Here is a 16,334-nt window from a genome sequence, read left to right on the forward strand (position 1 = left end):
CTATGCTCCTATGTTCTAGAGCTAATATGAAAGGTTGTGACACTGATTAAAATCAGAGACAGTCATAGCTGTAGTAGGAACAGAAATAGAGGTGTGAGGTTAAGCAGATGTCAGCGTCACAGTGAACTTCTGTGCTCTTTCAGGTCACAGCTTTTCAAGTACTTTCTATGTATTGCAAAAATAAAGCTCTTGAAAATATAATGTGAAAAATATGAAGCTAGAGATCTTATGTAAGGCACCATTTGGGTTTGGTTTCTAGGGCTAGGACTTTTCTTTTTCATTGTAAGGAGAGAGCACACACAAAAGAAATTCTTTGGGGTAGATTCCAGTATTAATAGGAAGAGGACCACTTCTATACAGCCTGGTCTATCAGGTCCACAGTCTGACATGGAAGTATGTATAGGCCGTGTCGGAGCTCTGTATCAACTGAGTAAAATTTGTTAGCTTTCTGCATCACAGATTTCTGTAGGCAGAGGAAACCTGGGGATTCATCCTTAGCTGTATTCCAAAGCATTTCACACGTTTGATATTGTTGTGCTTGCTGCTTGAATGTTTGAAGAGCAGGTTATCATTTTACTCTTACTTTCCTGCCTCAGTCATTACTTTAAGATGATATAAATTGCTCTAAAGTTGGCTGGTGCCATCGTGCCGCTCTACCTAATTTGGAATCATTAAAACATGTTTGTGCAGCACGTAGCTACATCTGGTATTTAGAGTTGCAAAATTTCTGTTTGAGGTCTACTTCCTAAGGATGTTTAGGGAGAAATCCCAGCAGCATTCTCCAGTACTTATTCTTTCTGGGACAGGAAGAACATCTGCCTGCCTATAGCAAAGGCAGTGCTCTCAGAGGATAGGTCAGCCAACTATCCCTGTGTGGCAGGATAATCTTCCAGCAACAATCGAGGTGATACAGGGGATTCTGTCCTACAAAAGGAAAATAAAAAGTGAATTAGAAGGTTAGAAGACTTCTTACTGTGCTCATCTTCCCTCATCCCCAGCAGAGCAAGATGATGTGAAGAGTAAGATTTTTATTTTCCAAGATGCTTTCTGACATGGTGAGGTGAATTCATCCCTGTCTGGCCTCTGCCAGTGTACCCTCGATCTTGCTGTCCACACTTTGAAGCTGTACAGGAGATGGAAGTTGCTGGGAGTTTCCCTTAAGATCATAACTGTCCCCTTTCTTTCAGTATTATGGTGGAAAATTGATGATGAGGTGAAATTAGTAAGAAAATATGTAATCTAGACTTAAGTGGCAAATGTGTAGATTTTCATGCTTCTGCTTGAGGCTTCTTACTTGCAAAGCGGGAGCATGTGAACCCCACTTCTCTAATGCAACAAAAATATTTGGATCTTTCATTATAAACTGTTTCCCTTGGTATAAAATCCCATGCAAAGTAATGCTGCAGTATGCAACTAACCTTTGTTCTGCACTATCTGGTCTTCCTCTTTAAACTGCCGCAGAAAATCTTTATATTGTAGGTGCTGTAAGCAGTGATGACCCAATGATTAAGGGATTGAGTTCAGCTTGTTCTGCTACAAATTTCTTCTCAGGCCTCAACATATTAGACTGTTTGGCTTTAGAGCACATCCTCCTTGACTAGCAAGATATCTTAAAAGATAAGAAGGATATGAGAAACTCCTGCCTTGTAGTCAAGTAGTTTCTGGTTCTTCCTACCTGATTTGTCACCCACTGACATCTCAGGAACTCATCTGTGTCTTGGATGATCCAACCCTATATTATACAACTGCTTCCACAAAAATAAATGTTTTATTACTGTTTTAGTAAGCAGTCACTCTTATTCTCTTAATTATTCCTTCCTTATGTTGCCTAAATGTTCACATTTGCATGAGCTTGATTTGCTTACTTGATTATTTTTAATATTTCAGTGTATTTATCCATTTTTCCAATGTGATACTTGTGTTTTTTTATCTAAGGTGAAAAACATGTCTAAGGTAGGCTGTCACAGGATATTGCGAGTTGGAAGGGACCCACAAGGATCATTGAGTTCAAGTCTTAAGTGAATGGCCTGTAAGGGGATCAAATGCACAACCTGATGATATTAGCACCTTGCTCTAACCATCTGTGTTTTCTGAATGTTCCTTGGAGATTAGAGCAGCATGTTTGCTTCTCTGGATTCTCCATACTTTGTGTGTCTGCTTGAAGCTGCAAAGCACCACCCACTCCTGGTGACATATATTCTAATTGTGTAGCTTTGGAAGAAACGGTAGAGAGAAGTGGGCAGAAGGGTGGCTTAATACTATTGCAGCTTATTCAGCTGTGGTCTCATTTCCATTACCATACATGACTGGAGAAAGTATTCTGAAAGGCTCTGCATTTTAGAAAAGGCTAAAAAAAACAGCATTTTGAGCTAAATATTACCTCAGTGATGGTGGGGGGTTTTTTGTTTTGTTTTGGGTTTTTGTTTGTTTGGGATTTTGTTTCTTTTGGGCTTTTTGTTGTTTTTTTTTTTTTGGGGTTTTTGTTTTTTTTGGGCTTTTTTTTGTTTTTTTTTTGTTTTGGGTTTTTGTTTGTTTGGGATTTTGTTTCTTTTGGGCTTTTTGTTGTTTTTTTTTTTTTGGGGTTTTTGTTTTTTTTGGGCTTTTTTTTGTTTTTTTTTTGTTTTGGGTTTTTGTTTGTTTGGGATTTTGTTTCTTTTGGGCTTTTTGTTGTTTTTTTTTTTTTTTTTGTTAGCGGAAAACAAGGGTGGAAACAGAGTTATTGGAATATTCTATCATGAGCTGGAAATGGGGCTGATCCAGGCAACTGAGAGGTGAAGAAAATTATTTGCATTGCAAAAGTTCTCTTCTGATCAGCACAGTGTTGAATAAAACCACAACAGATGCAGCAACATCAAATCTGTTCCCCAGAAAGGAGGAAGCCACCTTTTTTTAGTTAGTGAGTAGTCTTGAAGGGAGCAAAAATACCTAATTTTGTTTGCATTTCAACATTGCTTTTTGCTCCTGTATCAGCTTTAAAACAGCATCCTACTGTTGCTCATCTTGCATAGCCTCATCTGTTCTGTGCCTGAGTGAGGAAACCTTACATCCCAGAGATACAAAGTTCTTGATAGCTTGAGGGAGGCTTTGAGGCTGACTATAGCAAAACCCACTAATCTGTGGCAATTGCACTGCACCTTTCAAGGCAGCTTTATCAAAAGACTTGTTGATACAAGATACGGAAATTACAGCGCATGCGTACAACACTTGCAGTGGGCTGAACTAGAGCCTTTCATTTCTAAATGTTTGTCCATGTGTGAGGATTCACAGGAAGCCTGTGCAGAGCTGTTATTGTTGAGTCAAAGTCTGTGCTGTGTTTTCCTGGAAGCTCTTGAATAGCCTGTTGATGTCTTTGAGTGTCTATTCCCGTCACTCCAGTACAGACCCCCATCAGGTGCAGTACTTGGTGTGAGCTTCTGGAGTTTGCATGCAGGTTGCCAGTAAGCGTAATAGAAATCCAGGATTCAACTCAGATGAAAAAGAGATTGCACCCAGTACAGACCTCCATCAGGTGCAGTACTTGGTATGAGCTTCTGGAGTTTGCATGCAGGTTTTTCCAGTAAGCGTAATAGAAATCCAGGATTCAACTCAGATGAAAAAGAGATTGCACTTTCCATGTGGATTGGAGCACACCCCAGTGATTTAGCAGATCTCAGCCCTCCTTTTCACCTGCTGTGTTCTCTTTGTCACTCTCTCCTCCCCTGTCTCAGTTTGTCATTCCTGATCTTCTCACCAAGAAACTGAGTGCTGAACAGCATTTCCTGAATATACAGATTTTGTACTTCTCCTATTCTTCCCAGCTTGGATCTTCCCACCAGTGGTATTAGTCTTTCTTCTCGAGAAAAGGAAGCCCTTGGAGAGTTGGGGAAGGGACAAATGCAGCAGTGGTTTAGTCTGCTGCACGGCAGAACACTGTGTGTTTGGAGATTTGTACAGCTTTCTGCCTGCCACGACTGCAGCACCGTGGAGGTAGAGCAGAGGTTAAAAACCAGAACCCCTGTTGTGCTCTTGCCTGCCTGAACACAGTGCTGAGGTCCCTGCTGTTCCTTGCTAACAGAGACACTGTGCTAATACAGAAAAGTCAATATGAGCAGTGAAGGGCAGATAATGTATTTGGCCTCCTGGAAAGGGAAGATATTTTGTTACGATGCACAATACAGCTCGGTTAAGCAACATATGTGAGCCAAGAGGCACTGGACAGATGATCTTTTAGGTGTGTGAGATGTGCCAATGAGCCTGAATGTGGCCATCTGCATAGGCATGAATCAAGTTCACCCGGTTCACTGAAGGTGAATCAGGATTGAGACATGAATACAAAAAGCAACAGATATATGGTAAGATACTAAACCAAAGCACAAGAAGTATTTGAACATTGCTATGGTCCTGTTGACACAAGAAAATGCCTTTGTGCTCTACTGAATCCATGCTATTCTGTAATTAGAGGCAGAATTGAAAGCCATAGATTTACAAGATCAGTATCTGATGTTCTTGGTCTTGTTGACTATTTTATTGGCATTGCCCAGTAAAATATTTATCTTCTGGGGGGAAAAAGAGTTATTTCTTGTGTAAAATTCTGAACTTCCTTGAGATGGGTTCTGTGTTTGGAAATAACTAGATAGGTAAAGAGACAGAACACCCTGAAATACCTGACTTAGAAAGAAGTTACACAAGTTGACTGTAAGCTGGAATCTGGGTGTGCTTCTCACATTCACACTTATTTAGTGTTTAAGTCAATAGTAAGTCACATAGGTATTCACCTGTATCCTGTAGATATGCACAAGTAAAACAGCTTGAGAAATATTTTTCTTATTCCACACTGACAGCTGCATGTGGGAGAAGACTTTCTCAGTGTGCACTTCAAGTTCATGGCCTTTAAATGCTCGCTGTGAATATCAAAGGTAGGATAGCAGTTGTACACTTTGTATTGAGAATTATTACATAGACCACTTTTGTCTCTAAATACTTTATCTTATTCAATAACAACCAGTGGTTATTTTCACTTTACACCCTGAAAGACTAAAGCAGAGACAGGCTATGTAATTTCCTCTCTGAGGCTGCTTTGGAGCTACATGTTGGTGTAAGGGATAAATTTCATTCTCAGAAGCAGAAGTCTGCATTAATATATTTTATATTTCATCAGCTTATATTTCAGCTGTGCATTAAATAAAATCTAAAATCACTTGAATGCTACTTTGGCCAGAACGGAATAACCCTTTGTTCAATTTTTCCATTTCTGACAAAGCAGATAGGATTACTAATGAAGTCTCCACAATTGTTTGGCCTCACTTACAAAAGACATTGCATATGAAGACATTCCCGGATCAGTAAGCAAAAGAAGAATGGCTAGGCTTATTTAAGTGGTTTATAGAGTTGAAAGACCTTGTAAGGTATGAGAATCCCCAATGTGCAAAGGAGAGAAGGAGGTTACTCTTGGGCATGCTCACTTCCCGTTCCTAGCAAACCATGGTTAAAGTCTTGAAGTCAAGCTTGAAAAGTCTGGAACATAACCAAAAACAAAGGAGGTGAATACTTCAACTTTGCAAAAAATCCTAAACTCAAGAGAGGAAGCTAATGGTCATACTTAATAAGAAAGAATATGGTTTTTAAATGTGCTAGGTCTTAACTCTGCATTTTCCACAGAATACATAGGAGAGAGTTGTTTTGGAGCGGGAAAGAGGTAAAAGAATTGCTCTGGCAATAGTTTTACATCCTTTTTGTCCCCCAGTAACAAGTTATGTAGATGACCTAATGAATAAAAACAAAGATGGTTTAAGGAGGCACCACTGTACCTGTGAATTCAAGACAGGCAAGCCTTTGGCCAGGAGCTGGGAGTGATGTTTGAGCCTGGTGAAGGATCACTTTTGATAAATAAGGGCTCATGTCCAGAAAAGATATGAAGAACTTGGACAGAAACCTGCCTAGACAGAAAGCCATGTGAAAGAGGGGAATAATTCCTACCTTCTTTGTTTGCCAATAAGTGTTAAATAATGCAACACGAAGTTATTGCCTGTCCGGCAGCTTCTTAGCAGTATTGGAAGTTCATTTCCTCCTTTCCCTTCTCCGCTTCTTTCTCTATCATAAATTTGCTTTCAGATGAGGAAATTATCTAAACGATACCAAATGTTACACTGGGAACAGTTCACACTCATATTCCAGACAGGAGAAACCTTGATTCTGATTTCAGGAGGAATATTGGTACTAGTATGCCCTCAAAACCCCTGGGACTATCAAAGTCAAACGCATGTGGAGTGTGAAAATTTTGAGATAGCAGAAAGGTTTTGTTCTGGTATGCAAAGGATGACAGCATGAAACCAAATAGGGGGAAAATGGCAATAAATTAGCTAGTCCAAGCATCTTTGATATTTTTTTTGTTATGACTGTGTGTTTATCAGGCCCTTGTACCAGTTAAAGACAGGCCCTTTCTCAGGACATTTCAGGGGTGGCTCCGAGTAGCCCTGTGTAACAATCTGTCTTCTGCCAGCAGAATGAACCAGGAGAAAGATTTGTATTCATAGAATAATGTTTGGTGGTTTGGGTTATTTTATATGCCCAAAATGCATATTAAGTCATATCTTGAGATGACAGCTTTTGCCACCTAGGTCTAGAACGGAGGAATTTTTCTGATATCTTTTAATGTCTGATAATTGCTGTCCATTATATGGGTAAGAAAACACACCAGAAATTGTGATTCTTGCCAGCATCTCAGGAAGTTAAGCATTATGAGTGATAATTATACTTCTGGCAACAGGTTAAGCCAGATGTTCAGAAGCAGCTGCTGTCGACCTGTTGGCAAAGTTACTTTATTCATGGTATGGTGCAGTGATTTTTGGCATCCCCTTCTAGGGAGCAAGGGCATAAAACTGAGGGGAAATGAGACAGAATGTAAGTTCCAACAATATGCTATGGTGATAGAAAGGTCTATCAGTAGTGAGTAATGAATCTTGAAAATGATGGTAATGGCTTTGCAGAGGGTGGAAAAATACCTCCTGGGCATCATTACTTAGTGATTTCTGCTCATCAAAATCACTTTCAGGAGTGGCATATGGATCTGTTTCAAATAGTCTAGGTCTGGATTGTGGGATTGTGACCTAGAGGCTTTTCTTTCATCACAGGTACTTGAAATTCAGGGAGCTGAGATTTCTTTGCTAGCAAGTGTTGTTGAGGAAATGAAATATAATGTTATAGTGGAAGGTCACAGGTACTTCACCACAGGCACAGTGGAGTGGAAAGTACAATAAGCTTGGGTCTAACATTTCTTCAACCCTCACACACTTCTGTAATTTGTCATTTTCCTTCAAAAACAGCCCAGGGAAGGCATCTTGGTGATTGTGGGAGCAGTTGCAATTATGATCAGTTGTTATTGCAATGAAGATTTTATTAATTTCCCGTAGATAAGTAAGCCACGCAGGGAAATGTTTTGAAGGGTCTTTAGTGCTCTGTTCTCTCCAATGGATTCAGAGGTGAGTTTTAAAACCTCATATTTTATGGATAGCAAAATGTAATGAGGTTTTGTTTTCTTTGCATTTCATACTATGACTGAAAATGTTCTGAATGGGATGGTTTGACATCTGTAAGTTAGCTCAAAAGGCCATATTGTCTTAATCTACATTTGCACAGATAATTCAGTCTCCAGAGCAGAGTCCATTTGTGTTTGGTCATCGATGAGAAGGGTAAACAATTCACTCCATCAGTGAAATGCATCTTTCCTGTGGGGTCTAGGAAAATCGAGAAGAGACCAAAGGGAAAAAAAAAAAGGAGTAAAGGTTTTAAAATGTTTTTACATATATAAAACTGAAAGTCGACAAGCTTTACGTATTGTGCGACGTATCTGTAACCGAATTCAATATGAATTTTCTTTATGCACATCTGAGATTTACTTAATTAAATTGTCAACATTTATGTATGCAAAACACTTGATGCCTTCAGAAGACAAATATTGACTACAGCTGTATGTCATCATGACCAAGACAGATTTCTCACTGTGGGAGTTTTAAGTTCCAGTCCCCAGAACCTCAGGTGTTAAGATCTTGTTTGCACTCTAAGTACTTTCGAATGAGATCCCGCGTTTCAGCCTTTGGTATCTATGTGCATGTTTGCACATGAATGGGCTTACATAAACCGGCATTTGTGTGCTTCATTGCTTCACTTTTCTTAGGTAAATGCTTGTGAAAAAAATATGCGTGCTTCTGGGAAGAGCCCCTTAAGAAGTTTTTATCAGGGCTAAACTATTTCAGGGATCCTTGGGGGATGATTGAGTTCCTTCGCCTGTGGTTTGCTGTCCTTCAAACGACAATTGCTAAAGGGCAAGTTTTGTAGAAAAATAAGATCATTTTCCCCACTGCTTACTGGAGAGTCATAGAGTTTGTGTTTTTGACTCAGTGTTGCATAGTTGTTTTAATGAAGAAACATATGGCATAGCTGCACTGGTCTAGATGTTCTTTTCTGCTTACTCATCCCAGAGGGCTTAGTCTCTTGATTTTTTTTATTTTTTACAGAAAGTATAAACACTGTCTAACCACTGGGGAGATTTTGTCCCTGGACCTATCTGCTGATGTTAATGTTTCCTGGAGGAATAAGTAAGAACACTTCAGTAGCAAAAAAGTAGTTTTATATTGAGGAAAGATTGTAGATGAAAATATACACAAGTTATTGCTGTGTGTTTCCCTGGCATAAGTATGAAGAGTGGATGGGCGAGAACATGTAACAAAACCTCCAGGAATAAATGAGATAACATTGTGATGTTCCGTTATTGTTCTTGGTGTTAAACGGTACTGGTCTGTTTCATAGCACATTTGTGTTGTTCTCTTCCCCAAAAAGGAACTAATTTTGGTTGTGTAACCTTTTTCAGGTCCAAAATCTCACCTGAAAAATATGGAAGGAAAGGGGGAACCTATCTCCCTTCCCCTCTCCCCCCACCCCCCAGTTATAATCACTAAAGCATATTACTCCACATATTTCCCACTGCACAAGTATTCTGCCTTTAAGCATGTTGTTTTAGATCTAAAGCAATTGAGTGAGGAGATGGTAATCTGGGAGTTTTGGTGTTTATTTTTCTTTTGTTTCCAAGTGTGTACCCTTCGTGATATTCTGTAGCATTTCTTGACAATTTCTCTGCAGAAAATATTGAAAAAAAAGAAATAAAATTTAAAATATATTTAACAGCTGTAGCTAAAAACTCTATAGTAATGCAGTATCTCTTGTTTCTTGCTTTCCTAAGGTGGATAACAATTCAGGATGGTTTTAAGGTCGATATTCTTTGTTTAAATCAGTGCAATAGTCTTTCAGTCTTTCATGTCTTTTGATTAAATTCTGAAGTCTCTGTGCTGAGGTCAGACTGCACTATCTGAGGACATGGAAGGGAAAAAAATGAGATTGGAAGGGTTAAGTGTGAAAAATAACCATAACAATGTGACCTTTGCTGGTGAGTGTTGACTATCATTTGTTCTGCAAATGATTTTGCTTGTCCAAGCTATGTAGGGTTGTTAGTTTTGAAATGGAATTGAGACACTGTTACTTAGTTTTCCTCACTTTGTGCAGCTGAACTTCCTTCAGAAAGATAAGTGGTTCCTCCAAAGTATTTTAAAAACTGCAAGAACTGCATCTGGGCTGGGATATGGTGAAGGAGCATCTACAAGACTGGGATTCTAGATGAAATTCAGCATTTTGACTTGCCTGGGGCAATGGGGAGGGTGTCTGCGGCTGCCTTGGACCTCGTTGTGTCCGGGGTGGTCAATGTATCAGGCTGCAGTTTGTGTGGTTTAAATTAATATTATTAGTATTAACTGATGCTCAGGCACTCAGCCCTGCCACTCTTTATGATTAGAATTTGGGAGCTTAGCTGTTTGTAATTGCTTAGCTACAGTGAGACAAGTGCTGGGGACAGAAAGGCTGTCCATCAAACAGGAAGAGTGCTCTGCCCTTGGAAATGCAGGGGGAAGAGGGTGAAGCTGTGGTGCTTTCTCTGCAGTTAGGAAGTGCTCTAGTCAGCAGACTTCTGGATTATTTAGTGTGAAATGCTGGTTTTGTAGATGCAATGGAAGATGGGCTGGGCTTGAAGAGGTAACCAAAAATTGCCTGGGGGTTCATGTGTTATATATATGTAACGCATTGTTGAGCCAAAAAGAACTGCACACCAGTGCAGTGAAAGCATTACTGGTGAGTAGTAAGTGCTTAGAGGTGGAGGCTGATTTAAATACCTCCTTTACACTGTCATCCTGTGTTACTAAAATTCCTCTTTGTTGCTCAGTATATCTATGGAAATCTGTAGAGCCACAAATGCCTTCAAGGTACCATTCTTGGGGGTACCAGCATGGAGAGAAAAATTCCTGCGCCAGAGATCTTCACACCTGAAGGGAGCAGTGAGGCAAGGAAGAGAGGGTCCCCAGCCCCATCATCCTTCCACACCTCGGGTGCCTCAGTGTGGCTGCAGAGCCTCCTTCCCAGCAGCCAGGAGCCTGCTCTTCCCCATGCAGCACACACACTCAATTTCTGAGCGTAGCCTCCAGACTGACCTTCAGGATCTTCCTCAGCACCCTCAGAAGGTCTGCAGACCAGGTGTTAAATAAAGCAAAAGCTGCTGTTGGAGGCTATTTGGCCTGGTCACCATTTCTGTCCTGCTGCTACAACTGATGCTCCTGCCACTTGCCATGGTGACTTTTGGTGCACCCAGGAGGCTCTTGTGGCCATGGAGAGGGAAGGTGAGCCCCTGTGTCATTCTGGGGCACAGGCTTTCTAAGGAGATGTGCAGTGTTGTAGTGGGGGTGCTGTTGTTCACATCTCCACTCTCTCTGTGCTGCTTTTTGGCGCTCTCTGCTGTGCCCGCCATCTCTCCCGTGCCAGTGCGTGCCAGTCCCCCCTGGCCGGAGCAGTGCCCAGCTGGGCCGTGCAGCTGGACTTCTGGGGGCAGGATGTGGGGGCAGCCCCCGTGCCAGCTGTGCCCTCACACAGGAAGGTCTCCACAGGCTGTTCCCACATCTGCTGGAGAGGCGACGTGTCTGCCGCTTCACCCGTGGCGTGTGGCTTGCTGCCCTTACAGCTGCGCCAAAGCCGTGGGGCTCTGTCCTGTCCTCCCCCCATGCCCCCGTGGGAGGATGAGTGTGCCTGGGGATGCTCACGAGGTCGTGACTGTCTCCTGCTCTGCTCAGTGTGGGAACATCATCCTGCAGCACAGAAGGGACATTCTTCAGGTTGGTAAAACACAGACTGTGCCAAAAACCAGAGAGAAGTCAGGAGGTGCAGTAGGATGGTAGAGGCTGCACTCCCTTTCCTTGAGGAGCGCCATCATCCTTTTCCATTGCTCTTCCTGTGTCCCTGATGGCTCTACATGATATTACATCCCCCAGCTTTAAAGTTGCTTGAGCGTGCATTGCCATATCTCCCACTCTTCAGCCACATACTCAGTGAGCTTCCCTTCCCAGCAACATGACTGGTGTGTTTTCAGCAGAAGGTAGTTTGTCTTAGGGGAGTATTTCTTACATGGTCCTCAGTTAACATCTGACATCAGCACAGAAAGAAAATGCATCCCACCTATTGTGTAGCAGGTATAATGGGGCTTCTTAAGCAGCACAGTTTGGGAATAACCCAGCTCCTTAATTAATGCTCTTTTTCTATGCGAAACCCAAGCTGCACAGGCAGTTTTATTCTTTTCCCAAGTCTGGGAGGCAGTACGGTGTTTAAAGACTTCAGTAAAGCTTCATGTTGATTTTTAATGGCGCCTATGTCTTGAGGGTGGTTGTGGGGGTTCACTGTCTGTCATTAGTCAGGCATCTTGTTCAAGCTTCCTAACCAGTTTGTTGACAAAAAATACCTCTGTGTTGGAAGAAATCTGACGCCTTTTTGCTCTATTTCTTTAACAGATTAGTTTGCTTTTCTTCAGCTCCTGTGCAGAGGGAGTCTGTCACCCTGGAACTGAGCTCCTGTTTGAAATAACTAGCATATACCTATGAAGTATTCATGAAAGGATTCAGGCTTTGTGTTTGCTCTTTAATTATTTCTAATTAAACATCAGAGGATCATTTGAGATAGTTGAAAGCTAAAATTATTTTTCTGCACAGAATTCTTCAGATCTGTCAGCTCTCAGTTATTTTCCTGCCAAGATACTGCTAATGAGGGCTCAGGTTTGTTTCCTATGAAGGTAGAAAACAAAAACACTTTCAAATATCTGGTATCTCTGGGTGGTTATGGGCTCTGGCTAATGGTCACACAGACATGCTGTGGTGGTAGCAGCCATCAGACTGGTGCTGTAACCCACCATGGACTCTGCCCCAGTCCTTCCACGTTTGTTTCCGCAGCCAAGCTCCAGCTGATATGGAGGATGCTGCTACTTTATAGGTGATTTTGTTCCAGGCATGGGAAGGAGGAGGAGGTGAAAAGCCTTTTTTGTCTTCTCTCTCACCAGTGGTGTTCATCCTTTCCACAAGGAATGTGCTGGAGGTTAACTAGGCAGAGACCATATGGAGTAGTGTTGGCTCCTGCTGTGCAATGGTAAATCTGTCTTCTGACATTTTCATCCCTTCTCTGTGGACTGGTTGGAGACAGGAGGGTTAGTAATTGGTGCCACTTAATTCCCTAAAGCCACACTGATGTTCTTGGTGATCTGTGAAGGACTTACAGCTTCTGTTGTAGCCTGGGATGTATTGTAGCAGGAGAGTGTTTCTATGTCCAACTTGAAGTTTTAGGAGGAAATGGATTGCCTGGATTTTGTCTATAGATACTTTGTGCTTTGCATGGGACCATAGTCAGATGTAAACCATAGCACTGTGCTGCTTATGCTGTCATCATGCTACAGGCTGAAAAGAGAAACTTGCCCCCTCTCTGTTTCCATGTCCCTTTACAGGTGTATCCAGATTCTTTCAGAAAACTCTGAACTACAGTTTGACCTTATATATTCATTCTGAGCAGGTCTAGTGGCACTCACAGTAAGCTTGGTGGAATGCTCCATGATCCTCTGACTCTGCAATGTATTTGTCACTTGTTCAGCATGTGGTCTGGGCAGCTCCTCAGGCATTTAGAGGATCAGAAACAAGGCTTGCTTGTATGTGATGTTAAAGAAAAAAAATAGCCCAACTTCTGAATGAACAAATTAAAGCTGAGATAGTTTAGATTGTGGTTTCAAATTTATCAGTGTTTTTGGAGGGTAGACAGTGTTGTCTTTTGTGGTATTGTCCCATAACTGGGTGTATTCCCTTCTAAGTCTCTTGGTGCATCTCTCTGTGTTCCCACTGATGCATAACAGAAAGCTCTGAGGAGCACTGGTGGGTTTGTATTGCAGCCTGGGATGAATCTCCAAGTAGGAATTTCCATTCCTCATCTCTGGCTTCTGTCTCATGCATTGAGTTATCTGTATATGTGTGGTTGATGGTTTAGGTGTGCCAAGGAACCAGGAAGCTCCCAGTCCCCAGGCAGGTCCTAGACATGTTGTACACAGGCGTGGGGCCATCGATGACTCCGTGTGCGAGTGTGCTCAGCACAGCACAAACTCCCTGCTTCCTGCAGACAGGCATTTGCTCACTGGACCGTCTTAAGCCCCCACTTTGGAACATATAGAGCGTATTTGTGACCCTACCAAAGTACTTAATAAGATTTTACTTTCATTTGAGCATGCTCACAAAGTGGAAAGCACTGTAACTCTCTTACAGGGACATACGGCCTGAGCTCCTGTAAAGTACAGGGAGTGTTGTACTGAGATGACTTTCTGCCTTTAGGGTTTAGCAGAAAAATTCTGTAATGCCTTTTTTTTTTTTTTTGCTATTACTTGCAAACAGGAAATGAATAAGCAAAGAAAAACCATTATAACTGTGGTTTCAGAAGCTGTTCAGTTTGAAACAAGGGATTTCTTCACATTCAACCTCATTAGTCTGATTAGTGGGCTTGTAAAATGAAGCATGAAAATGAAACATGACATGGACATGAATTGATTGTACTAAAATCTACACAAACTGCTGCTTGGAAATGAAAGGATGACAGACATCTTCTCTGAGCTTTTTAAAAAGTTAAGTTTTCAAAGTAGCTAGTTTTTTTAGAGCATGCAAATTACAATTCTGTAGCTCTTAACAGGAGACACTAAGAAGCTAAAAAATCCAAATGAGCCTGTTGGGTGATTTTTTTGGTGGGTTGGTTGTGGTTTTTTTAATACCACAGAGAAACATGAAGATGTAATAAGTTATCAGTAGAAAGTTATGTTGGGCAGGAACATGTTATAACTACGTGGAAATTGATGACAGGCTACTAGTTGTTTCCATTAAAAAATCTGAGAGAATACTCAGCATTATTTTCAGAAAGGTCTCTTTGTATCCTGCTGAGTTCTGCCTTCAAATACACTCTGTCCTGTTGCCTTGGTTATTGTAAAAATACCTGTTATTTGGATCTTGATGGAAGATCCTGAAGGGGCGTGATTTTACTCTTTCAGTTCAGTTACTGACACTGTGTGATGCAGGTACAGCAGTCTCCTGTTTCTGGTGTTGCTGTACAGCTACAACATATTATCTTGAAAATTGGGGTTTGAATGCCTAGTTTTCTTAACAGAGATTAATCCCACAAGCCCCTTCCTCTTTGGGTATGAACTGTTTTATTTCTGCATGCATCTCATACTGTCAAAACTAGGTCTGTCCAACTGCAGTGTTAGTGCTGCATGTGACTATGTGACAGTCCATGTCCTTTTTCCTCTGTAGCTCACTCAAAAAACCCAAAAAAACCCAAAAAAAAAAAAAAAAAGAAAAAGAAGTAATTTGAATTATGTATGTTTCGGTGTATTTCAAAGAAGTATTTTGAAATACTGCTTTCAAAGATTAGTCACACTAGTACAGTTAAGATCCCAGAACTCCTTTTGTAATTGTGGGATCTGCATTTCCAGTAAGAGCATCTGGAAAAGGATTTCTGAATGCTGTTGGGCATTGTGGAAAAGTGACCTGGAGGCTCATTGGGAAGAACAGTGTAGGATATTGGTGTAGGAGGTGTGCTAAGTTGCTGCTCTTTGGGCAGTGAAGCTTGGGGGTTTAGTGTGAAAGTGGAATGCGTGGGGTTTGGAAATCTTCCTGGGGCAATTTCCTGTTAGGCAACTTTTGCCATGAATGATGTTCCTCTGTAATGCACAGCCACAAAGTATTTCCATGAACCATGGGAGTAATGCATTGCCAGGCTTATTTACACCCTTGCTCCATATATAAGTGAATTGTGCCTTACCTGCTTTAAACCTTACTAGATGGGAGTTGTAGAGGTGACCTGTGTTGGAGACAGCGCATGAAATGTGCAGCTTCTTCAGCCACTGTGCTTCTGGCCCACGAGTCGAGGAGCAGCAGTGTGTGCTGGGCACAGCCCCTGTGTGTCATGCAGCATGCTGGGTGCTCCCATGCCAGGATCAGGAATGCCTGTGGAGGGCATGAGCTCCTGCCATAGGCTGCAGAAGCCCCATTTTTCAGGGTCTTGGGGATGGTAGCACCTTGGCAACCACTTTGTAGCGCAGATTTTGTAGGCACATGGAATTTATTTCCGAGGCATGAGTCAGGACATGATTTTGCCTATAAGAACCAAAATGTTCTTTGAGATGTTTCCATGGGAAGGGAGGAAGAAGGAGGATCACTTCTTTGAGCAGGTTTTGGGACAAGTGTTTTGAGTATGGCCATCAGGGCAGTCTGCCATCCAGGGGCACCTGTTGTGGCTCTTAAGTGCTGGGCACACACACTTTTCACTCAGTTTATTATTTTTAGCATAGGTTTGTGGAATTTGTGTAATTTAGCTAAGTGTGTGTGTTTCTAATACAAACCTCAGTGCAAACAAACCCTGCCCAGCAGGGACTGCTGCAGAAAGAAGAATGAGAGTACTGTTGACTTGAATATTCCCTGTTCCCTGTCTTTCCATTGAGTTCCAGATATTTCATGGGTTCCTGGTTCCTCTGCTGGTTAACCAGACAAATATTTTAGTGACTTTAAGATGATTTCTTCTTGTTTTGAATGAGGGGAAGAGAACATTTAGATGGAGTTTGAAGAAGTCCCTCTAAAAATGAAAGTAGAAGTTAAAATGTTTATTAAATATATTAAGATACAATTGGTGGTTAAAATAGCCAGGTTTATGTCCACTTTTCAGAGGGCTTGGGTGGCTGTTTGCTGTGGATCTGGGGAAGGCAAAAAGGAGTACTGGAACAAAGCAAACCCACAATGTAGTTGTTCAAGGTCATTAAACAATTTCTTCTGCAGAAGAGAGATTTTAAAAGAAAAGAGGGAAGTTCACCAAGAATTATTCAGTGTTGGTGTCACTTTTATCTTTGAGATTTCTGTGGTGATCAGAATGACTCTGAAATAGATTGTGCTGTGCACTCCAAAAACTGACTAAAGATTAAAATG

Source organism: Passer montanus, unplaced genomic scaffold, assembly GCF_014805655.1.
Source record: "Passer montanus isolate IOZ18808 unplaced genomic scaffold, ASM1480565v1 scaffold12, whole genome shotgun sequence".
NCBI classification, from domain to species: Eukaryota; Metazoa; Chordata; class Aves; order Passeriformes; family Passeridae; genus Passer; species Passer montanus.